Source organism: Antennarius striatus, chromosome 2 (assembly GCF_040054535.1).
Source record: "Antennarius striatus isolate MH-2024 chromosome 2, ASM4005453v1, whole genome shotgun sequence".
Lineage (NCBI taxonomy): Eukaryota > Metazoa > Chordata > Actinopteri > Lophiiformes > Antennariidae > Antennarius > Antennarius striatus.
In genome coordinates this window covers 5,389,010-5,409,204 of record NC_090777.1, presented here as the reverse complement: position 1 = coordinate 5,409,204, position 20,195 = coordinate 5,389,010, and the positions used below count along the sequence as shown (strand labels likewise).

General features: G+C 35.2%; 44 non-coding genes across 44 annotated transcripts; all 44 read right to left on the bottom strand.

The window, feature by feature from the left end:
- Positions 1-319: 319 nt before the first annotated feature.
- Positions 320-433, bottom strand: LOC137590184 (U5 spliceosomal RNA). The gene has a single exon (XR_011034314.1). It is a non-coding gene; the product is annotated as a U5 spliceosomal RNA (small nuclear RNA).
- A 343-nt stretch (positions 434-776) lies between these two features.
- On the bottom strand, positions 777-890 carry LOC137590180 (U5 spliceosomal RNA). Its single transcript, XR_011034312.1, has one exon. It is a non-coding gene; the product is annotated as a U5 spliceosomal RNA (small nuclear RNA).
- Positions 891-1,233: 343 nt separating this feature from the next.
- On the bottom strand, positions 1,234-1,347 carry LOC137590177 (U5 spliceosomal RNA). Its single transcript, XR_011034310.1, has one exon. It is a non-coding gene; the product is annotated as a U5 spliceosomal RNA (small nuclear RNA).
- A 343-nt stretch (positions 1,348-1,690) lies between these two features.
- Positions 1,691-1,804, bottom strand: LOC137590172 (U5 spliceosomal RNA). The gene has a single exon (XR_011034309.1). It is a non-coding gene; the product is annotated as a U5 spliceosomal RNA (small nuclear RNA).
- A 343-nt stretch (positions 1,805-2,147) lies between these two features.
- Positions 2,148-2,261, bottom strand: LOC137590164 (U5 spliceosomal RNA). The gene has a single exon (XR_011034306.1). It is a non-coding gene; the product is annotated as a U5 spliceosomal RNA (small nuclear RNA).
- A 343-nt stretch (positions 2,262-2,604) lies between these two features.
- On the bottom strand, positions 2,605-2,718 carry LOC137590158 (U5 spliceosomal RNA). The gene has a single exon (XR_011034305.1). It is a non-coding gene; the product is annotated as a U5 spliceosomal RNA (small nuclear RNA).
- A 343-nt stretch (positions 2,719-3,061) lies between these two features.
- LOC137590149 (U5 spliceosomal RNA) lies at positions 3,062-3,175 on the bottom strand. The gene has a single exon (XR_011034304.1). It is a non-coding gene; the product is annotated as a U5 spliceosomal RNA (small nuclear RNA).
- A 343-nt stretch (positions 3,176-3,518) lies between these two features.
- Positions 3,519-3,632, bottom strand: LOC137590138 (U5 spliceosomal RNA). Its single transcript, XR_011034303.1, has one exon. It is a non-coding gene; the product is annotated as a U5 spliceosomal RNA (small nuclear RNA).
- Positions 3,633-3,975: 343 nt separating this feature from the next.
- Positions 3,976-4,089, bottom strand: LOC137590127 (U5 spliceosomal RNA). Its single transcript, XR_011034302.1, has one exon. It is a non-coding gene; the product is annotated as a U5 spliceosomal RNA (small nuclear RNA).
- Positions 4,090-4,432: 343 nt separating this feature from the next.
- On the bottom strand, positions 4,433-4,546 carry LOC137590508 (U5 spliceosomal RNA). Its single transcript, XR_011034414.1, has one exon. It is a non-coding gene; the product is annotated as a U5 spliceosomal RNA (small nuclear RNA).
- A 343-nt stretch (positions 4,547-4,889) lies between these two features.
- Positions 4,890-5,003, bottom strand: LOC137590541 (U5 spliceosomal RNA). Its single transcript, XR_011034422.1, has one exon. It is a non-coding gene; the product is annotated as a U5 spliceosomal RNA (small nuclear RNA).
- Positions 5,004-5,346: 343 nt separating this feature from the next.
- Positions 5,347-5,460, bottom strand: LOC137590576 (U5 spliceosomal RNA). Its single transcript, XR_011034429.1, has one exon. It is a non-coding gene; the product is annotated as a U5 spliceosomal RNA (small nuclear RNA).
- A 343-nt stretch (positions 5,461-5,803) lies between these two features.
- Positions 5,804-5,917, bottom strand: LOC137590116 (U5 spliceosomal RNA). The gene has a single exon (XR_011034301.1). It is a non-coding gene; the product is annotated as a U5 spliceosomal RNA (small nuclear RNA).
- Positions 5,918-6,260: 343 nt separating this feature from the next.
- Positions 6,261-6,374, bottom strand: LOC137590105 (U5 spliceosomal RNA). The gene has a single exon (XR_011034300.1). It is a non-coding gene; the product is annotated as a U5 spliceosomal RNA (small nuclear RNA).
- Positions 6,375-6,717: 343 nt separating this feature from the next.
- LOC137590094 (U5 spliceosomal RNA) lies at positions 6,718-6,831 on the bottom strand. The gene has a single exon (XR_011034299.1). It is a non-coding gene; the product is annotated as a U5 spliceosomal RNA (small nuclear RNA).
- A 343-nt stretch (positions 6,832-7,174) lies between these two features.
- LOC137590869 (U5 spliceosomal RNA) lies at positions 7,175-7,288 on the bottom strand. The gene has a single exon (XR_011034536.1). It is a non-coding gene; the product is annotated as a U5 spliceosomal RNA (small nuclear RNA).
- A 343-nt stretch (positions 7,289-7,631) lies between these two features.
- Positions 7,632-7,745, bottom strand: LOC137590083 (U5 spliceosomal RNA). The gene has a single exon (XR_011034298.1). It is a non-coding gene; the product is annotated as a U5 spliceosomal RNA (small nuclear RNA).
- Positions 7,746-8,088: 343 nt separating this feature from the next.
- LOC137590072 (U5 spliceosomal RNA) lies at positions 8,089-8,202 on the bottom strand. Its single transcript, XR_011034297.1, has one exon. It is a non-coding gene; the product is annotated as a U5 spliceosomal RNA (small nuclear RNA).
- Positions 8,203-8,545: 343 nt separating this feature from the next.
- Positions 8,546-8,658, bottom strand: LOC137590571 (U5 spliceosomal RNA). The gene has a single exon (XR_011034428.1). It is a non-coding gene; the product is annotated as a U5 spliceosomal RNA (small nuclear RNA).
- A 342-nt stretch (positions 8,659-9,000) lies between these two features.
- LOC137590050 (U5 spliceosomal RNA) lies at positions 9,001-9,114 on the bottom strand. The gene has a single exon (XR_011034295.1). It is a non-coding gene; the product is annotated as a U5 spliceosomal RNA (small nuclear RNA).
- Positions 9,115-9,456: 342 nt separating this feature from the next.
- Positions 9,457-9,569, bottom strand: LOC137590565 (U5 spliceosomal RNA). The gene has a single exon (XR_011034427.1). It is a non-coding gene; the product is annotated as a U5 spliceosomal RNA (small nuclear RNA).
- A 343-nt stretch (positions 9,570-9,912) lies between these two features.
- Positions 9,913-10,026, bottom strand: LOC137590865 (U5 spliceosomal RNA). The gene has a single exon (XR_011034535.1). It is a non-coding gene; the product is annotated as a U5 spliceosomal RNA (small nuclear RNA).
- Positions 10,027-10,369: 343 nt separating this feature from the next.
- On the bottom strand, positions 10,370-10,483 carry LOC137590039 (U5 spliceosomal RNA). Its single transcript, XR_011034294.1, has one exon. It is a non-coding gene; the product is annotated as a U5 spliceosomal RNA (small nuclear RNA).
- Positions 10,484-10,826: 343 nt separating this feature from the next.
- LOC137590028 (U5 spliceosomal RNA) lies at positions 10,827-10,940 on the bottom strand. Its single transcript, XR_011034293.1, has one exon. It is a non-coding gene; the product is annotated as a U5 spliceosomal RNA (small nuclear RNA).
- Positions 10,941-11,283: 343 nt separating this feature from the next.
- LOC137590558 (U5 spliceosomal RNA) lies at positions 11,284-11,396 on the bottom strand. Its single transcript, XR_011034426.1, has one exon. It is a non-coding gene; the product is annotated as a U5 spliceosomal RNA (small nuclear RNA).
- Positions 11,397-11,738: 342 nt separating this feature from the next.
- Positions 11,739-11,852, bottom strand: LOC137590017 (U5 spliceosomal RNA). Its single transcript, XR_011034292.1, has one exon. It is a non-coding gene; the product is annotated as a U5 spliceosomal RNA (small nuclear RNA).
- A 342-nt stretch (positions 11,853-12,194) lies between these two features.
- Positions 12,195-12,307, bottom strand: LOC137590547 (U5 spliceosomal RNA). Its single transcript, XR_011034423.1, has one exon. It is a non-coding gene; the product is annotated as a U5 spliceosomal RNA (small nuclear RNA).
- Positions 12,308-12,650: 343 nt separating this feature from the next.
- Positions 12,651-12,764, bottom strand: LOC137590503 (U5 spliceosomal RNA). Its single transcript, XR_011034411.1, has one exon. It is a non-coding gene; the product is annotated as a U5 spliceosomal RNA (small nuclear RNA).
- A 343-nt stretch (positions 12,765-13,107) lies between these two features.
- On the bottom strand, positions 13,108-13,221 carry LOC137590006 (U5 spliceosomal RNA). The gene has a single exon (XR_011034291.1). It is a non-coding gene; the product is annotated as a U5 spliceosomal RNA (small nuclear RNA).
- A 343-nt stretch (positions 13,222-13,564) lies between these two features.
- LOC137590360 (U5 spliceosomal RNA) lies at positions 13,565-13,678 on the bottom strand. The gene has a single exon (XR_011034376.1). It is a non-coding gene; the product is annotated as a U5 spliceosomal RNA (small nuclear RNA).
- A 343-nt stretch (positions 13,679-14,021) lies between these two features.
- Positions 14,022-14,135, bottom strand: LOC137590496 (U5 spliceosomal RNA). Its single transcript, XR_011034409.1, has one exon. It is a non-coding gene; the product is annotated as a U5 spliceosomal RNA (small nuclear RNA).
- Positions 14,136-14,478: 343 nt separating this feature from the next.
- LOC137589995 (U5 spliceosomal RNA) lies at positions 14,479-14,592 on the bottom strand. Its single transcript, XR_011034290.1, has one exon. It is a non-coding gene; the product is annotated as a U5 spliceosomal RNA (small nuclear RNA).
- A 341-nt stretch (positions 14,593-14,933) lies between these two features.
- LOC137590911 (U5 spliceosomal RNA) lies at positions 14,934-15,047 on the bottom strand. The gene has a single exon (XR_011034549.1). It is a non-coding gene; the product is annotated as a U5 spliceosomal RNA (small nuclear RNA).
- A 342-nt stretch (positions 15,048-15,389) lies between these two features.
- Positions 15,390-15,503, bottom strand: LOC137590707 (U5 spliceosomal RNA). Its single transcript, XR_011034460.1, has one exon. It is a non-coding gene; the product is annotated as a U5 spliceosomal RNA (small nuclear RNA).
- A 343-nt stretch (positions 15,504-15,846) lies between these two features.
- Positions 15,847-15,960, bottom strand: LOC137589984 (U5 spliceosomal RNA). The gene has a single exon (XR_011034289.1). It is a non-coding gene; the product is annotated as a U5 spliceosomal RNA (small nuclear RNA).
- Positions 15,961-16,303: 343 nt separating this feature from the next.
- On the bottom strand, positions 16,304-16,417 carry LOC137590929 (U5 spliceosomal RNA). The gene has a single exon (XR_011034555.1). It is a non-coding gene; the product is annotated as a U5 spliceosomal RNA (small nuclear RNA).
- A 343-nt stretch (positions 16,418-16,760) lies between these two features.
- On the bottom strand, positions 16,761-16,874 carry LOC137589973 (U5 spliceosomal RNA). Its single transcript, XR_011034288.1, has one exon. It is a non-coding gene; the product is annotated as a U5 spliceosomal RNA (small nuclear RNA).
- A 341-nt stretch (positions 16,875-17,215) lies between these two features.
- LOC137590979 (U5 spliceosomal RNA) lies at positions 17,216-17,329 on the bottom strand. Its single transcript, XR_011034565.1, has one exon. It is a non-coding gene; the product is annotated as a U5 spliceosomal RNA (small nuclear RNA).
- A 350-nt stretch (positions 17,330-17,679) lies between these two features.
- Positions 17,680-17,793, bottom strand: LOC137589962 (U5 spliceosomal RNA). Its single transcript, XR_011034287.1, has one exon. It is a non-coding gene; the product is annotated as a U5 spliceosomal RNA (small nuclear RNA).
- Positions 17,794-18,136: 343 nt separating this feature from the next.
- LOC137590801 (U5 spliceosomal RNA) lies at positions 18,137-18,250 on the bottom strand. Its single transcript, XR_011034494.1, has one exon. It is a non-coding gene; the product is annotated as a U5 spliceosomal RNA (small nuclear RNA).
- Positions 18,251-18,591: 341 nt separating this feature from the next.
- Positions 18,592-18,705, bottom strand: LOC137589951 (U5 spliceosomal RNA). Its single transcript, XR_011034286.1, has one exon. It is a non-coding gene; the product is annotated as a U5 spliceosomal RNA (small nuclear RNA).
- Positions 18,706-19,048: 343 nt separating this feature from the next.
- On the bottom strand, positions 19,049-19,162 carry LOC137590881 (U5 spliceosomal RNA). Its single transcript, XR_011034540.1, has one exon. It is a non-coding gene; the product is annotated as a U5 spliceosomal RNA (small nuclear RNA).
- A 343-nt stretch (positions 19,163-19,505) lies between these two features.
- Positions 19,506-19,619, bottom strand: LOC137591013 (U5 spliceosomal RNA). The gene has a single exon (XR_011034571.1). It is a non-coding gene; the product is annotated as a U5 spliceosomal RNA (small nuclear RNA).
- A 341-nt stretch (positions 19,620-19,960) lies between these two features.
- LOC137590949 (U5 spliceosomal RNA) lies at positions 19,961-20,072 on the bottom strand. Its single transcript, XR_011034561.1, has one exon. It is a non-coding gene; the product is annotated as a U5 spliceosomal RNA (small nuclear RNA).
- Between the last annotated feature and the right edge of the window lie 123 nt (positions 20,073-20,195).

The window sequence follows — 20,195 nt, the reverse complement described above, 5'->3', positions numbered from 1 at the left end:
TCTACCCCCTTACGGACAACAACACTTTAAGTCCTGGTTCATCTTGAAAGCATGTTAAAACAAACAAATCTCTTTGCGCTCAACTGACAGAAGAAACAACAGATTAAATATGTACATTAGGTAAAATTAATCGGCTTTATTTAATCTCGAGTAATTTTAGAGATCAAATAAACCCCACCTCTGACCTCCAACAAAAGTAATCTTGCACATATATTTTCATTTTTGTTAAAGGACAGAGGTAGACATTGCAATGTGCCGTGTTGTTGAAGAAGCTCAACAAAAACAGGGCTTAAGATCTTTTATATTACACATTCAGGTGAGCTCTGTTTTCACAGAGCAGCAAAAAATTGAGTAAAACTCTTGCTGTCCCACTCCACGGAAATCTTTAGTAAAAGGCGAAAGATTTATACGATCTGAAGTGAAACAAGAGTGATCTATTTTCTATGTACAAGTCACATCTACCCCTTTACGGACAACAACACTTTAAGTCCTGGTTCATCTTGAAAGCATGTTAAAACAAACAAATCTCTTTGCGCTCAACTGACAGAAGAAACAACAGATTAAATATGTACATTAGGTAAAATTAATCGGCTTTATTTAATCTCGAGTAATTTTAGAGATCAAATAAACCCCACCTCTGACCTCCAACAAAAGTAATCTTGCACATATATTTTCATTTTTGTTAAAGGACAGAGGTAGACATTGCAATGTGCCGTGTTGTTGAAGAAGCTCAACAAAAACAGGGCTTAAGATCTTTTATATTACACATTCAGGTGAGCTCTGTTTTCACAGAGCAGCAAAAAATTGAGTAAAACTCTTGCTGTCCCACTCCACGGAAATCTTTAGTAAAAGGCGAAAGATTTATACGATCTGAAGTGAAACAAGAGTGATCTATTTTCTATGTACAAGTCACATCTACCCCTTTACGGACAACAACACTTTAAGTCCTGGTTCATCTTGAAAGCATGTTAAAACAAACAAATCTCTTTGCGCTCAACTGACAGAAGAAACAACAGATTAAATATGTACATTAGGTAAAATTAATCGGGTTTATTTAATCTCGAGTAATTTTAGAGATCAAATAAACCCCACCTCTGACCTCCAACAAAAGTAATCTTGCACATATATTTTCATTTTTGTTAAAGGACAGAGGTAGAAATTGCAATGTGCCGTGTTGTTGAAGAAGCTGAACAAAAACAGGGCTCAAGATGTTTTATATTACACATTCAGGTGAGCTCTGTTTTCACAGAGCAGCAAAAAATTGAGTAAAACTCTTGCTGTCCCACTCCACGGAAATCTTTAGTAAAAGGCGAAAGATTTATACGATCTGAAGTGAAACAAGAGTGATCTATTTTCTATGTACAAGTCACATCTACCCCCTTACGGACAACAACACTTTAAGTCCTGGTTCATCTTGAAAGCATGTTAAAACAAACAAATCTCTTTGCGCTCAACTGACAGAAGAAACAACAGATTAAATATGTACATTAGGTAAAATTAATCGGCTTAATTTAATCTCGAGTAATTTTAGAGATCAAATAAACCCCACCTCTGAGCTTCAACAAAAGTAATCTTGCACATATATTTTCATTTTTGTTAAAGGACAGAGGTTGACATTGCAATGTGCCGTGTTGTTGAAGAAGCTCAACAAAAACAGGGCTTAAAATCTTTTATATCACACATTCAGGTGAGCTCTGTTTTCACAGAGCAGCAAAAAATTGAGTAAAACTCTTGCTGTCCCACTCCACGGAAATCTTTAGTAAAAGGCGAAAGATTTATACGATCTGAAGTGAAACAAGAGTGATCTATTTTCTATGTACAAGTCACATCTACCCCTTTACGGACAACAACACTTTAAGTCCTGGTTCATCTTGAAAGCATGTTAAAACAAACAAATCTCTTTGCGCTCAACTGACAGAAGAAACAACAGATTAAATATGTACATTAGGTAAAATTAATCGGGTTTATTTAATCTCGAGTAATTTTAGAGATCAAATAAACCCCACCTCTGACCTCCAACAAAAGTAATCTTGCACATATATTTTCATTTTTGTTAAAGGACAGAGGTAGAAATTGCAATGTGCCGTGTTGTTGAAGAAGCTGAACAAAAACAGGGCTCAAGATGTTTTATATTACACATTCAGGTGAGCTCTGTTTTCACAGAGCAGCAAAAAATTGAGTAAAACTCTTGCTGTCCCACTCCACGGAAATCTTTAGTAAAAGGCGAAAGATTTATACGATCTGAAGTGAAACAAGAGTGATCTATTTTCTATGTACAAGTCACATCTACCCCCTTACGGACAACAACACTTTAAGTCCTGGTTCATCTTGAAAGCATGTTAAAACAAACAAATCTCTTTGCGCTCAACTGACAGAAGAAACAACAGATTAAATATGTACATTAGGTAAAATTAATCGGGTTTATTAAATCTCGAGTAATTTTAGAGATCAAATAAACCCCACCTCTGACCTCCAACAAAAGTAATCTTGCACATATATTTTCATTTTAGTTTAATGACAGAGGTAGACATTGCAATGTGCCGTGTTGTTGAAGAAGCTGAACAAAAACAGGGCTTAAAATCTTTTATATTACACATTCAGGTGAGCTCTGTTTTCACAGAGCAGCAAAAAATTGAGTAAAACTCTTGCTGTCCCACTCCACGGAAATCTTTAGTAAAAGGCGAAAGATTTATACGATCTGAAGTGAAACAAGAGTGATCTATTTTCTATGTACAAGTCACAACTAAACCCTTACGGACAACAACACTTTAAGTCCTGGTTCATCTTGAAAGCATGTTAAAACAAACAAATCTCTTTGCGCTCAACTGACAGAAGAAACAACTGATTAAATATGTACATTAGGTAAAATTATTCGGCTTTATTTAATCTCGAGTATTTTTAGAGATCAAATAAACCCCACCTCTGACCTCCAACAAAAGTAATCTTGCACATATATTTTCATTTTAGTTTAATGACAGAGGTAGACATTGCAATGTGCCGTGTTGTTGAAGAAGCTGAACAAAAACAGGGCTTAAAATCTTTTATATTACACATTCAGGTGAGCTCTGTTTTCACAGAGCAGCAAAAAATTGAGTAAAACTCTTGCTGTCCCACTCCACGGAAATCTTTAGTAAAAGGCGAAAGATTTATACGATCTGAAGTGAAACAAGAGTGATCTATTTTCTATGTACAAGTCACATCTACCCCCTTACGGACAACAACACTTTAAGTCCTGGTTCATCTTGAAAGCATGTTAAAACAAACAAATCTCTTTGCGCTCAACTGACAGAAGAAACAACAGATTAAATATGTACATTAGGTAAAATTAATCGGCTTTATTTAATCTCGAGTATTTTTAGAGATCAAATAAACCCCACCTCTGAGCTTCAACAAAAGTAATCTTGCACATATATTTTCATTTTAGTTTAATGACAGAGGTAGACATTGCAATGTGCCGTGTTGTTGAAGAAGCTGAACAAAAACAGGGCTTAAGATCTTTTATATTACACATTCAGGTGAGCTCTGTTTTCACAGAGCAGCAAAAAATTGAGTAAAACTCTTGCTGTCCCACTCCACGGAAATCTTTAGTAAAAGGCGAAAGATTTATACGATCTGAAGTGAAACAAGAGTGATCTATTTTCTATGTACAAGTCACATCTACCCCCTTACGGACAACAACACTTTAAGTCCTGGTTCATCTTGAAAGCATGTTAAAACAAACAAATCTCTTTGCGCTCAACTGACAGAAGAAACAACAGATTAAATATGTACATTAGGTAAAATTAATCGGCTTTATTTAATCTCGAGTAGTTTTAGAGATCAAATAAACCCCACCTCTGACCTCCAACAAAAGTAATCTTGCACATATATTTTCATTTTAGTTTAATGACAGAGGTAGACATTGCAATGTGCCGTGTTGTTGAAGAAGCTGAACAAAAACAGGGCTTAAAATCTTTTATATTACACATTCAGGTGAGCTCTGTTTTCACAGAGCAGCAAAAAATTGAGTAAAACTCTTGCTGTCCCACTCCACGGAAATCTTTAGTAAAAGGCGAAAGATTTATACGATCTGAAGTGAAACAAGAGTGATCTATTTTCTATGTACAAGTCACATCTAAACCCTTACGGACAACAACACTTTAAGTCCTGGTTCATCTTGAAAGCATGTTAAAACAAACAAATCTCTTTGCACTCCACTGACAGAAGAAACAACAGATTAAATATGTACATTAGGTAAAATTAATCAGCTTTATTTAATCTCGAGTATTTTTAGAGATCAAATAAACCCCACCTCTGAGCTTCAACAAAAGTAATCTTGCACATATATTTTCATTTTTGTTAAAGGACAGAGGTTGACATTGCAATGTGCCGTGTTGTTGAAGAAGCTCAACAAAAACAGGGCTTAAAATCTTGTATATTACACATTCAGGTGAGCTCTGTTTTCACAGAGCGGCAAAAAATTGAGTAAAACTCTTGCTGTCCCACTCCACGGAAATCTTTAGTAAAAGGCGAAAGATTTATACGATCTGAAGTGAAACAAGAGTGATCTATTTTCTATGTACAAGTCACATCTACCCCCTTATGGACAACAACACTTTAAGTCCTGGTTCATCTTGAAAGCATGTTAAAACAAACAAATCTCTTTGCGCTCAACTGACAGAAGAAACAACAGATTAAATATGTACATTAGGTAAAATTAATCGGGTTTATTAAATCTCGAGTAATTTTAGAGATCAAATAAACCCCACCTCTGACCTCCAACAAAAGTAATCTTGCACATATATTTTCATTTTAGTTTAATGACAGAGGTAGACATTGCAATGTGCCGTGTTGTTGAAGAAGCTGAACAAAAACAGGGCTTAAAATCTTTTATATTACACATTCAGGTGAGCTCTGTTTCCACAGAGCAGCAAAAAATTGAGTAAAACTCTTGCTGTCCCACTCCACGGAAATCTTTAGTAAAAGGCGAAAGATTTATACGATCTGAAGTGAAACAAGAGTGATCTATTTTCTATGTACAAGTCACATCTACCCCCTTACGGACAACAACACTTTAAGTCCTGGTTCATCTTGAAAGCATGTTAAAACAAACAAATCTCTTTGCGCTCAACTGACAGAAGAAACAACAGATTAAATATGTACATTAGGTAAAATTAATCGGGTTTATTTAATCTCGAGTAATTTTAGAGATCAAATAAACCCCACCTCTGACCTCCAACAAAAGTAATCTTGCACATATATTTTCATTTTTGTTAAAGGACAGAGGTAGACATTGCAATGTGCCGTGTTGTTGAAGAAGCTGAACAAAAACAGGGCTTAAAATCTTTTATATTACACATTCAGGTGAGCTCTGTTTTCACAGAGCAGAAAAAAATTGAGTAAAACTCTTGCTGTCCCACTCCACGGAAATCTTTAGTAAAAGGCGAAAGATTTATACGATCTGAAGTGAAACAAGAGTGATCTATTTTCTATGTACAAGTCACATCTACCCCCTTATGGACAACAACACTTTAAGTCCTGGTTCATCTTGAAAGCATGTTAAAACAAACAAATCTCTTTGCGCTCAACTGACAGAAGAAACAACAGATTAAATATGTACATTAGGTAAAATTAATCGGCTTTATTTGATCTCGAGTAGTTTTAGAGATCAAATAAACCCCACCCTTGACCTCCAACAAAAGTAATCTTGCACATATATTTTCATTTTAGTTTAATGACAGAGGTAGACATTGCAATGTGCCATGTTGTTGAAGAAGCTGAACAAAAACAGGTCTCTAGATGTTTTATATTACACATTCAGGTGAGCTCTGTTTTCACAGAGCAGCAAAAAATTGAGTAAAACTCTTGCTGTCCCACTCCACGGAAATCTTTAGTAAAAGGCGAAAGATTTATACGATCTGAAGTGAAACAAGAGTGATCTATTTTCTATGTACAAGTCACATCTACCCCCTTACGGACAACAACACTTTAAGTCCTGGTTCATCTTGAAAGCATGTTAAAACAAACAAATCTCTTTGCGCTCAACTGACAGAAGAAACAACAGATTAAATATGTACATTAGGTAAAATTAATTGTCTTTATTTAATCTCGAGTAGTTTTAGAGATCAAATAAACCCCACCTCTGAGCTTCAACAAAAGTAATCTTGCACATATATTTTCATTTTTGTTAAAGGACAGAAGTAGAAATTGCAATGTTCCGTGTTGTTGAAGAAGCTGAACAAAAACAGGGCTTAAGATCTTTTATATTACACATTCAGGTGAGCTCTGTTTTCACAGAGCAGCAAAAAATTGAGTAAAACTCTTGCTGTCCCACTCCACGGAAATCTTTAGTAAAAGGCGAAAGATTTATACGATCTGAAGTGAAACAAGAGTGATCTATTTTCTATGTACAAGTCACATCTACCCCCTTACGGACAACAACACTTTAAGTCCTGGTTCATCTTGAAAGCATGTTAAAACAAACAAATCTCTTTGCGCTCAACTGACAGAAGAAACAACAGATTAAATATGTACATTAGGTAAAATTAATTGGCTTTATTTAATCTCGAGTAGTTTTAGAGATCAAATAAACCCCACCTCTGACCTCCAACAAAAGTAATCTTGCACATATATTTTCATTTTAGTTTAATGACAGAGGTAGACATTGCAATGTGCCGTGTTGTTGAAGAAGCTGAACAAAAACAGGGCTTAAAATCTTTTATATTACACATTCAGGTGAGCTCTGTTTTCACAGAGCAGCAAAAAATTGAGTAAAACTCTTGCTGTCCCACTCCACGGAAATCTTTAGTAAAAGGCGAAAGATTTATACGATCTGAAGTGAAACAAGAGTGATCTATTTTCTATGTACAAGTCACATCTAAACCCTTACGGACAACAACACTTTAAGTCCTGGTTCATCTTGAAAGCATGTTAAAACAAACAAATCTCTTTGCACTCCACTGACAGAAGAAACAACAGATTAAATATGTACATTAGGTAAAATTAATCGGCTTTATTTAATCTCGAGTATTTTTAGAGATCAAATAAACCCCACCTCTGAGCTTCAACAAAAGTAATCTTGCACATATATTTTCATTTTTGTTAAAGGACAGAGGTTGACATTGCAATGTGCCGTGTTGTTGAAGAAGCTCAACAAAAACAGGGCTTAAAATCTTGTATATTACACATTCAGGTGAGCTCTGTTTTCACAGAGCGGCAAAAAATTGAGTAAAACTCTTGCTGTCCCACTCCACGGAAATCTTTAGTAAAAGTCGAAAGATTTATACGATCTGAAGTGAAACAAGAGTGATCTATTTTCTATGTACAAGTCACATCTACCCCCTTATGGACAACAACACTTTAAGTCCTGGTTCATCTTGAAAGCATGTTAAAACAAACAAATCTCTTTGCGCTCAACTGACAGAAGAAACAACTGATTAAATATGTACATTAGGTAAAATTATTCGGCTTTATTTAATCTCGAGTAGTTTTAGAGATCAAATAAACCCCACCCTTGACCTCCAACAAAAGTAATCTTGCACATATATTTTCATTTTAGTTTAATGACAGAGGTAGACATTGCAATGTGCCGTGTTGTTGAAGAAGCTGAACAAAAACAGGTCTCTAGATGTTTTATATTACACATTCAGGTGAGCTCTGTTTTCACAGAGCAGCAAAAAATTGAGTAAAACTCTTGCTGTCCCACTCCACGGAAATCTTTAGTAAAAGGCGAAAGATTTATACGATCTGAAGTGAAACAAGAGTGATCTATTTTCTATGTACAAGTCACATCTACCCCCTTACGGACAACAACACTTTAAGTCCTGGTTCATCTTGAAAGCATGTTAAAACAAACAAATCTCTTTGCGCTCAACTGACAGAAGAAACAACAGATTAAATATGTACATTAGGTAAAATTAATTGTCTTTATTTAATCTCGAGTAGTTTTAGAGATCAAATAAACCCCACCTCTGAGCTTCAACAAAAGTAATCTTGCACATATATTTTCATTTTTGTTAAAGGACAGAAGTAGAAATTGCAATGTTCCGTGTTGTTGAAGAAGCTGAACAAAAACAGGGCTTAAGATCTTTTATATTACACATTTAGGTGAGCTCTGTTTTCACAGAGCAGCAAAAAATTGAGTAAAACTCTTGCTGTCCCACTCCACGGAAATCTTTAGTAAAAGGCGAAAGATTTATACGATCTGAAGTGAAACAAGAGTGATCTATTTTCTATGTACAAGTCACATCTACCCCCTTACGGACAACAACACTTTAAGTCCTGGTTCATCTTGAAAGCATGTTAAAACAAACAAATCTCTTTGCGCTCAACTGACAGAAGAAACAACTGATTAAATATGTACATTAGGTAAAATTATTCGGCTTTATTTAATCTCGAGTAGTTTTAGAGATCAAATAAACCCCACCCTTGACCTCCAACAAAAGTAATCTTGCACATATATTTTCATTTTAGTTTAATGACAGAGGTAGACATTGCAATGTGCCGTGTTGTTGAAGAAGCTGAACAAAAACAGGTCTCTAGATGTTTTATATTACACATTCAGGTGAGCTCTGTTTTCACAGAGCAGCAAAAAATTGAGTAAAACTCTTGCTGTCCCACTCCACGGAAATCTTTAGTAAAAGGCGAAAGATTTATACGATCTGAAGTGAAACAAGAGATCTATTTTCTATATACAAGTTACATCTACCCCCTTACGGACAACAACACTTTAAGTCCTGGTTCATCTTGAAAGCATGTTAAAACAAACAAATCTCTTTGCGCTCAACTGACAGAAGAAACAACAGATTAAATATGTACATTAGGTAAAATTAATCGGCTTTATTTAATCTCGAGTAGTTTTAGAGATCAAATAAACCCCACCCTTGACCTCCAACAAAAGTAATCTTGCACATATATTTTCATTTTAGTTTAATGACAGAGGTAGACATTGCAATGTCCCGTGTTGTTGAAGAAGCTGAACAAAAACAGGTCTCTAGATGTTTTATATTACACATTCAGGTGAGCTCTGTTTTCACAGAGCAGCAAAAAATTGAGTAAAACTCTTGCTGTCCCACTCCACGGAAATCTTTAGTAAAAGGCGAAAGATTTATACGATCTGAAGTGAAACAAGAGTGATCTATTTTCTATGTACAAGTCACATCTACCCCCTTACGGACAACAACACTTTAAGTCCTGGTTCATCTTGAAAGCATGTTAAAACAAACAAATCTCTTTGCGCTCAACTGACAGAAGAAACAACAGATTAAATATGTACATTAGGTAAAATTAATCGGCTTTATTTAATCTCGAGTAGTTTTAGGGACAAATAAACCCCACCTCTGAGCTTCAACAAAAGTAATCTTGCACATATATTTTCATTTTAGTTTAATGACAGAGGTAGACATTGCAATGTGCCGTGTTGTTGAAGAAGCTGAACAAAAACAGGGCTTAAAATCTTTTATATTACACATTCAGGTGAGCTCTGTTTTCACAGAGCAGCAAAAAATTGAGTAAAACTCTTGCTGTCCCACTCCACGGAAATCTTTAGTAAAAGGCGAAAGATTTATACGATCTGAAGTGAAACAAGAGATCTATTTTCTATATACAAGTCACATCTACCCCCTTACGGACAACAACACTTTAAGTCCTGGTTCATCTTGAAAGCATGTTAAAACAAACAAATCTCTTTGCGCTCGACTGACAGAAGAAACAACAGATTAAATACGTACATTAGGTAAAATTAATCGGGTTTATTTAATCTCAAGTATTTTTTAGAGATCAAATAAACCCCACCTCTGAGCTTCAACAAAAGTAATCTTGCACATATATTTTCATTTTTGTTAAAGGACAGAGGTTGACATTGCAATGTGCCGTGTTGTTGAAGAAGCTCAACAAAAACAGGGCTCAAAATCTTGTATATTACACATTCAGGTGAGCTCTGTTTTCACAGAGCGGCAAAAAATTGAGTAAAACTCTTGCTGTCCCACTCCACGGAAATCTTTAGTAAAAGTCGAAAGATTTATACGATCTGAAGTGAAACAAGAGTGATCTATTTTCTATGTACAAGTCACATCTACCCCCTTATGGACAACAACACTTTAAGTCCTGGTTCATCTTGAAAGCATGTTAAAACAAACAAATCTCTTTGCGCTCAACTGACAGAAGAAACAACTGATTAAATATGTACATTAGGTAAAATTATTCGGCTTTATTTAATCTCGAGTAGTTTTAGAGATCAAATAAACCCCACCCTTGACCTCCAACAAAAGTAATCTTGCACATATATTTTCATTTTAGTTTAATGACAGAGGTAGACATTGCAATGTGCCGTGTTGTTGAAGAAGCTGAACAAAAACAGGTCTCTAGATGTTTTATATTACACATTCAGGTGAGCTCTGTTTTCACAGAGCAGCAAAAAATTGAGTAAAACTCTTGCTGTCCCACTCCACGGAAATCTTTAGTAAAAGGCGAAAGATTTATACGATCTGAAGTGAAACAAGAGTGATCTATTTTCTATGTACAAGTCACATCTACCCCCTTACGGACAACAACACTTTAAGTCCTGGTTCATCTTGAAAGCATGTTAAAACAAACAAATCTCTTTGCGCTCAACTGACAGAAGAAACAACAGATTAAATATGTACATTAGGTAAAATTAATTGTCTTTATTTAATCTCGAGTAGTTTTAGAGATCAAATAAACCCCACCTCTGAGCTTCAACAAAAGTAATCTTGCACATATATTTTCATTTTTGTTAAAGGACAGAAGTAGAAATTGCAATGTTCCGTGTTGTTGAAGAAGCTGAACAAAAACAGGGCTTAAGATCTTTTATATTACACATTTAGGTGAGCTCTGTTTTCACAGAGCAGCAAAAAATTGAGTAAAACTCTTGCTGTCCCACTCCACGGAAATCTTTAGTAAAAGGCGAAAGATTTATACGATCTGAAGTGAAACAAGAGTGATCTATTTTCTATGTACAAGTCACATCTACCCCCTTACGGACAACAACACTTTAAGTCCTGGTTCATCTTGAAAGCATGTTAAAACAAACAAATCTCTTTGCGCTCAACTGACAGAAGAAACAACTGATTAAATATGTACATTAGGTAAAATTATTCGGCTTTATTTAATCTCGAGTAGTTTTAGAGATCAAATAAACCCCACCCTTGACCTCCAACAAAAGTAATCTTGCACATATATTTTCATTTTAGTTTAATGACAGAGGTAGACATTGCAATGTGCCGTGTTGTTGAAGAAGCTGAACAAAAACAGGTCTCTAGATGTTTTATATTACACATTCAGGTGAGCTCTGTTTTCACAGAGCAGCAAAAAATTGAGTAAAACTCTTGCTGTCCCACTCCACGGAAATCTTTAGTAAAAGGCGAAAGATTTATACGATCTGAAGTGAAACAAGAGATCTATTTTCTATATACAAGTTACATCTACCCCCTTACGGACAACAACACTTTAAGTCCTGGTTCATCTTGAAAGCATGTTAAAACAAACAAATCTCTTTGCGCTCAACTGACAGAAGAAACAACAGATTAAATATGTACATTAGGTAAAATTAATCGGCTTTATTTAATCTCGAGTAGTTTTAGAGATCAAATAAACCCCACCCTTGACCTCCAACAAAAGTAATCTTGCACATATATTTTCATTTTAGTTTAATGACAGAGGTAGACATTGCAATGTGCCGTGTTGTTGAAGAAGCTGAACAAAAACAGGTCTCTAGATGTTTTATATTACACATTCAGGTGAGCTCTGTTTTCACAGAGCAGCAAAAAATTGAGTAAAACTCTTGCTGTCCCACTCCACGGAAATCTTTAGTAAAAGGCGAAAGATTTATACGATCTGAAGTGAAACAAGAGTGATCTATTTTCTATGTACAAGTCACATCTACCCCCTTACGGACAACAACACTTTAAGTCCTGGTTCATCTTGAAAGCATGTTAAAACAAACAAATCTCTTTGCGCTCAACTGACAGAAGAAACAACAGATTAAATATGTACATTAGGTAAAATTAATCGGCTTTATTTAATCTCGAGTAGTTTTAGGGACAAATAAACCCCACCTCTGAGCTTCAACAAAAGTAATCTTGCACATATATTTTCATTTTAGTTTAATGACAGAGGTAGACATTGCAATGTGCCGTGTTGTTGAAGAAGCTGAACAAAAACAGGGCTTAAAATCTTTTATATTACACATTCAGGTGAGCTCTGTTTTCACAGAGCAGCAAAAAATTGAGTAAAACTCTTGCTGTCCCACTCCACGGAAATCTTTAGTAAAAGGCGAAAGATTTATACGATCTGAAGTGAAACAAGAGATCTATTTTCTATATACAAGTCACATCTACCCCCTTACGGACAACAACACTTTAAGTCCTGGTTCATCTTGAAAGCATGTTAAAACAAACAAATCTCTTTGCGCTCGACTGACAGAAGAAACAACAGATTAAATACGTACATTAGGTAAAATTAATCGGGTTTATTTAATCTCAAGTATTTTTTAGAGATCAAATAAACCCCACCTCTGAGCTTCAACAAAAGTAATCTTGCACATATATTTTCATTTTTGTTAAAGGACAGAGGTTGACATTGCAATGTGCCGTGTTGTTGAAGAAGCTCAACAAAAACAGGGCTCAAAATCTTTTATATTACACATTCAGGTGAGCTCTGTTTTCACAGAGCGGCAAAAAATTGAGTAAAACTCTTGCTGTCCCACTCCACGGAAATCTTTAGTAAAAGGCGAAAGATTTATACGATCTGAAGTGAAACAAGAGTGATCTATTTTCTATGTACAAGTCACATCTACCCCCTTATGGACAACAACACTTTAAGTCCTGGTTCATCTTGAAAGCATGTTAAAACAAACAAATCTCTTTGCGCTCAACTGACAGAAGAAACAACAGATTAAATATGTACATTAGGTAAAATTAATCGGCTTTATTTAATCTCGAGTAGTTTTAGAGATCAAATAAACCCCACCCTTGACCTCCTAAAAAAGTAATCTTGCACATATATTTTCATTTTTGTTAAAGGACAGAAGTAGAAATTGCAATGTGCCATGTTGTTGAAGAAGCTGAACAAAAACAGGACTTAAGATCTTTTATATTACACATTCAGGTGAGCTCTGTTTTCACAGAGCAGCAAAAAATTGAGTAAAACTCTTGCTGTCCCACTCCACGGAAATCTTTAGTAAAAGGCGAAAGATTTATACGATCTGAAGTGAAACAAGAGTGATCTATTTTCTATGTACAAGTCACATCTACCCCCTTACGGACAACAACACTTTAAGTCCTGGTTCATCTTGAAAGCATGTTAAAACAAACAAATCTCTTTGCGCTCAACTGACAGAAGAAACAACAGATTAAATATGTACATTAGGTAAAATTAATCGGCTTTATTTAATCTCGAGTAATTTTAGAGATCAAATAAACCCCACCTCTGACCTCCAACAAAAGTAATCTTGCACATATATTTTCATTTTAGTTTAATGACAGAGGTAGACATTGCAATGTGCCGTGTTGTTGAAGAAGCTGAACAAAAACAGGGCTTAAAATCTTTTATATTACACATTCAGGTGAGCTCTGTTTTCACAGAGCAGCAAAAAATTGAGTAAAACTCTTGCTGTCCCACTCCACGGAAATCTTTAGTAAAAGGCAAAAGATTTATACGATCTGAAGTGAAACAAGAGTGATCTATTTTCTATGTACAAGTCACATCTAAACCCTTACGGACAACAACACTTTAAGTCCTGGTTCATCTTGAAAGCATGTTAAAACAAACAAATCTCTTTGCACTCCACTGACAGAAGAAACAACAGATTAAATATGTACATTAGGTAAAATTAATCGGCTTTATTTAATCTCGAGTATTTTTAGAGATCAAATAAACCCCACCTCTGAGCTTCAACAAAAGTAATCTTGCACATATATTTTCATTTTTGTTAAAGGACAGAGGTTGACATTGCAATGTGCCGTGTTGTTGAAGAAGCTCAACAAAAACAGGGCTTAAAATCTTGTATATTACACATTCAGGTGAGCTCTGTTTTCACAGAGCGGCAAAAAATTGAGTAAAACTCTTGCTGTCCCACTCCACGGAAATCTTTAGTAAAAGGCGAAAGATTTATACGATCTGAAGTGAAACAAGAGTGATCTATTTTCTATGTACAAGTCACATCTACCCCCTTATGGACAACAACACTTTAAGTCCTGGTTCATCTTGAAAGCATGTTAAAACAAACAAATCTCTTTGCGCTCAACTGACAGAAGAAACAACAGATTAAATATGTACATTAGGTAAAATTAATCGGGTTTATTAAATCTCGAGTAATTTTAGAGATCAAATAAACCCCACCTCTGACCTCCAACAAAAGTAATCTTGCACATATATTTTCATTTTAGTTTAATGACAGAGGTAGACATTGCAATATGCCGTGTTGTTGAAGAAGCTGAACAAAAACAGGGCTTAAAATCTTTTATATTACACATTCAGGTGAGCTCTGTTTTCACAGAGCAGCAAAAAATTGAGTAAAACTCTTGCTGTCCCACTCCACGGAAATCTTTAGTAAAAGGCGAAAGATTTATACGATCTGAAGTGAAACAAGAGTGATCTATTTTCTATGTACAAGTCACATCTAAACCCTTACGGACAACAACACTTTAAGTCCTGGTTCATCTTGAAAGCATGTTAAAACAAACAAATCTCTTTGCACTCCACTGACAGAAGAAACAACAGATTATATATGTACATTAGGTAAAATTAATCGGCTTTATTTAATCTCGAGTAGTTTTAGAGATCAAATAAACCCCACCCTTGACCTCCAACAAAAGTAATCTTGCACATATATTTTCATTTTAGTTAAATGACAGAGGTAGACATTGCAATGTGCCGTGTTGTTGAAGAAGCTGAACAAAAACAGGGCTTAAAATCTTTTATATTACACATTCAGGTGAGCTGTTTTCACAGAGCAGCAAAAAATTGAGTAAAACTCTTGCTGTCCCACTCCACGGAAATCTTTAGTAAAAGGCGAAAGATTTATACGATCTGAAGTGAAACAAGAGTGATCTATTTTCTATGTACAAGTCACATCTACTCCCTTACGGACAACAACACTTTTAAGTCCTGGTTCATCTTGAAAGCATGTTAAAACAAACAAATCTCTTTACGCTCAACACAGAAGAAACAACAGAATAAATATGTACATTAGGTAAAATTAATGGGCTTTATTTAATCTTGAGTAGTTTTTGAGATCAAATAAACCCCACCTCTGAGCTTCAACAAAAGAAATCTTGCACATATATTTTCATTTTTGTTAAAGGACAGAGGTTGACATTGCAATGTGCCGTGTTGTTGAAGAAGCTGAACAAAAACAGGGCTTAAAATCTTTTATATTACACATTCAGGTGAGCTCTGTTTTCACAGAGCAGCAAAAAATTGAGTAAAACTCTTGCTGTCCCACTCCACGGAAATCTTTAGTAAAAGGCGAAAGATTTATACGATCTGTAGTGAAACAAGAGTGATCTATTTTCTATGTACAAGTCACATCTACCCCCTTACGGACAACAACACTTTAAGTCCTGGTTCATCTTGAAAGCATGTTAAAACAAACAAATCTCTTTGCGCTCAACTGACAGAAGAAACAACAGAATAAATATGTACATTAGGTAAAATTAATCGGGTTTATTTAATCTTGAGTAGTTTTTGAGATCAAATAAACCCCACCTCTGAGCTTCAACAAAAGTAATCTTGCACATTTATTTTCATTTTTGTTAAAGGACAGAGGTTGACATTGCAATGTGCCGTGTTGTTGAAGAAGCTGAACAATTGCGGGGGTTAAAATTTTTCATATTACACATTCAGGTGAGCTCTGTTTTCACAGAGCAGCAAAAAATTGAGTAAAACTCTTGCTGTCCCACTCCACGGAAATCTTTAGTAAAAGGCGAAAGATTTATACGATCTGAAGTGAAACAAGAGTGATCAATTTTCTATGTACAAGTCACATCTACCCCCTTACGGACAACAACACTTTAAGTCCTGGTTCATCTTGAAAGCATGTTAAAACAAACAAATCTCTTTGCGCTCAACTGACAGAAGAAACAACAGAATAAATATGTACATTAGGTAAAATTAATCGGGTTTATTTAATCTTGACTAGTTTTTGAGATCAAATAAACCCCACCTCTGAGCTTCAACAAAAGTAATCTTGCACATATATTTTCATTTTTGTTAAAGGACAGAGGTTGACATTGCAATGTGCCGTGTTGTTGAAGAAGCTCAACAAAAACAGGGCTTAAAATCTTTTATATTACACATTCAGGTGAGCTCTGTTTTCACAGAGCAGCAAAAAATTGAGTAAAACTCTTGCTGTCCCACTCCACGGAAATCTTTAGTAAAAGGCGAAAGATTTATACGATCTGAAGTCAAACAAGAGTGATCAATTTTCTATTTACAAGTCACATCTACCCCCTTACGGACAACAACACTTTAAGTCCTGGTTCATCTTGAAAGCATGTTAAAACAAACAAATCTCTTTGCACTCAACTGACAGAAGAAACAACAGATTAAATATGTACATTAGGTAAAATTAATGGGCTTTATTTAATCTTGAGTAGTTTTTGAGATCAAATAAACCCCACCTCTGAGCTTCAACAAAAGTAATCTTGCACATATATTTTCATTTTTGTTAAAGGACAGAGGTTGACATTGCAATGTGCCGTGTTGTTGAAGAAGCTGAACAATTGCGGGGGTTAAAATTTTTCATATTACACATTCAGGTGAGCTCTGTTTTCACAGAGCAGCAAAAAATTGAGTAAAACTCTTGCTGTCCCACTCCACGGAAATCTTTAGTAAAAGGCGAAAGATTTATACGATCTGAAGTGAAACAAGAGTGATCTATTTTCTATGTACAAGTCACATCTACCCCCTTACGGACAACAACACTATTTAGTCCTGGTTCATCTTGAAAGCATGTTAAAACAAACAAATCTCTTTACGCTCAACACAAAAGAAACAACAGAATAAATATGTACATTAGGTAAAATTAATCGGGTTCATTTATTCTCGAGTAGTTTTAGGGACAAATAAATCCCACCTCTGAGCTTCAACAAAAGTAATCTTGCACATATATTTTCATTTTAGTTTAATGACAGAGGTTGACATTGCAATGTGCCGTGTTGTTGAAGAAGCTGAACAACAACAGGGCTAAAAATCTTTTATATTACACATTCAGGTGAGCTCTGTTTTCACAGAGCAGCAAAAAATTGAGTAAAACTATTGATGTCCCACTCCACAGAAATCTTTAGTAAAAGGCGAAAGATTTATACGATCTAAAGTGAAACAAGAGTGATCTATCTTCTAAGTGCAAGTCACACCTACCCCCTTACTGGCAACGACACTTTAAGTCCTGGTTCATCTTGAAAGCATGTTAAAACAAACAAATCTCTTGGCGCCAAATCACAGAAAAAACAACAGATTAAATATGTAAATTAGTTAAAATTAATGGGCTTTATTTAATCTTGAGTAGTTTTTTTGAGATCAAATAAACCCCACCTCTGAGCTTCAACAAAAGTAATCTTGCACATATATTTTCATTTTGATAAAGAACAGAGGTTGACATTTGACATTGCAATGTGCCGTGTTGTTGAAGAAGCTGAACAAAAACAGGGCTTAAAATCTTTTATATTACACATTCAGGTGAGCTCTGTTTTCACAGAGCAGCAAAAAATTGAGTAAAACTCTTGCTGTCCCACTCCACGGAAATCTTTAGTAAAAGGCGAAAGATTTATACGATCTGAAGTGAAACAAGAGTGATCTATTTTCTATGTACAAGTCACATCTACCCCCTTACGGACAACAACACTTTAAGTCCTGGTTCATCTTGAAAGCATGTTAAAACAAACAAATCTCTTTGCGCTCAACTGACAGAAGAAACAACAGATTAAATATGTACATTAGGTAAAATTAATCGGCTTTATTTAATCTCGAGTATTTTTAGAGATCAAATAAACCCCACCTCTGAGCTTCAACAAAAGTAATCTTGCACATATATTTTCATTTTTGTTAAAGGACAGAGGTTGACATTGCAATGTGCCGTGTTGTTGAAGAAGCTCAACAAAAACAGGGCTTAAAATCTTGTATATTACACATTCAGGTGAGCTCTGTTTTCACAGAGCGGCAAAAAATTGAGTAAAACTCTTGCTGTCCCAATCCACGGAAATCTTTAGTAAAAGGCGAAAGATTTATACGATCTGAAGTGAAACAAGAGTGATCTATTTTCTATGTACAAGTCACATCTACCCCCTTTTGGACAACAACACTTTAAGTCCTGGTTCATCTTGAAAGCATGTTAAAACAAACAAATCTCTTTGCGCTCAACTGACAGAAGAAACAACAGATTAAATATGTACATTAGGTAAAATTAATCGGGTTTATTAAATCTCGAGTAATTTTAGAGATCAAATAAACCCCACCTCTGACCTCCAACAAAAGTAATCTTGCACATATATTTTCATTTTAGTTTAATGACAGAGGTAGACATTGCAATATGCCGTGTTGTTGAAGAAGCTGAACAAAAACAGGGCTTAAAATCTTTTATATTACATTCAGGTGAGCTCTGTTTTCACAGAGCAGCAAAAAATTGAGTAAAACTCTTGCTGTCCCACTCCACGGAAATCTTTAGTAAAAGGCGAAAGATTTATACGATCTGAAGTGAAACAAGAGTGATCTATTTTCTATGTACAAGTCACATCTAAACCCTTACGGACAACAACACTTTAAGTCCTGGTTCATCTTGAAAGCATGTTAAAACAAACAAATCTCTTTGCACTCCACTGACAGAAGAAACAACAGATTATATATGTACATTAGGTAAAATTAATCGGCTTTATTTAATCTCGAGTAGTTTTAGAGATCAAATAAACCCCACCCTTGACCTCCAACAAAAGTAATCTTGCACATATATTTTCATTTTAGTTAAATGACAGAGGTAGACATTGCAATGTGCCGTGTTGTTGAAGAAGCTGAACAAAAACAGGGCTTAAAATCTTTTATATTACACATTCAGGTGAGCTCTTTTTTCACAGAGCAGCAAAAAATTGAGTAAAACTCTTGCTGTCCCACTCCACGGAAATCTTTAGTAAAAGGCGAAAGATTTATACGATCCGAAGTGAAACAAGAGTGATCTATTTTCTATTTACAAGTCACATCTACCCCCTTACGGACAACAACACTTTAAGTCCTGGTTCATCTTGAAAGCATGTTAAAACAAACAAATCTCTTTGCGCTCAACTGACAGAAGAAACAACAGAATAAATATGTACATTAGGTAAAATTAATCGGGTTTATTTAATCTCGAGTAATTTTAGAGATCAGATGAACCCCATCTCTGAGCTTCAACAAAAGTAATCTTGCACATATATTTTCACTTTTGTTAAAGGACAGAGGTTGACATTGCAATGTGCCGTGTTGTTGAAGAAGCTGAACAATTGCGGGGGTTAAAATTTTTCATATTACACATTCAGGTGAGCTCTGATTTCACAGAGAAGCAAAAAATTGAGTAAAACTCTTGCTGTCCCACTCCACGGAAATCTTTAGTAAAAGGCGAAAGATTTATACGATCTGAAGTCAATCAAGAGTGATCAATTTTCTATGTACAAGTCACATCTACCCCCTTACGGACAACAACAATATTTAGTCCTGGTTCATCTTGAAAGCATGTTAAAACAAACAAATCTCTTTACGCTCAACACAAAAGAAACAACAGAATAAATATGTACATTAGGTAAAATTAATCGGGTTTATTTAATCTCGAGTAGTTTTAGGGACAAATAAATCCCACCTCTGAGCTTCAACAAAAGTAATCTTGCACATATATTTTCATTTTAGTTTAATGACAGAGGTAGACATTGCAATGTGCCGTGTTGTTGAAGAGGTTGAACAAAAACAGGGCTTCAAATCTTTTATATTACACATTCAGGTGAGCTCTGTTTTCACAGAGCAGCAAAAAATTGAGTAAAACTCTTGATGTCCCACTCCACAGAAATCTTTAGTAAAAGGCGAAAGATTTATACGATCTGTAGTGAAACAGAAGTGATCTATCTTCTAAGTGCAAGTCACACCTACCCCCTTACTGGCAACGACACTTTAAGTCCTGGTTCATCTTGAAAGCATGTTAAAACAAACAAATCTCTTTGCGCCAAATCACAGAAAAAACA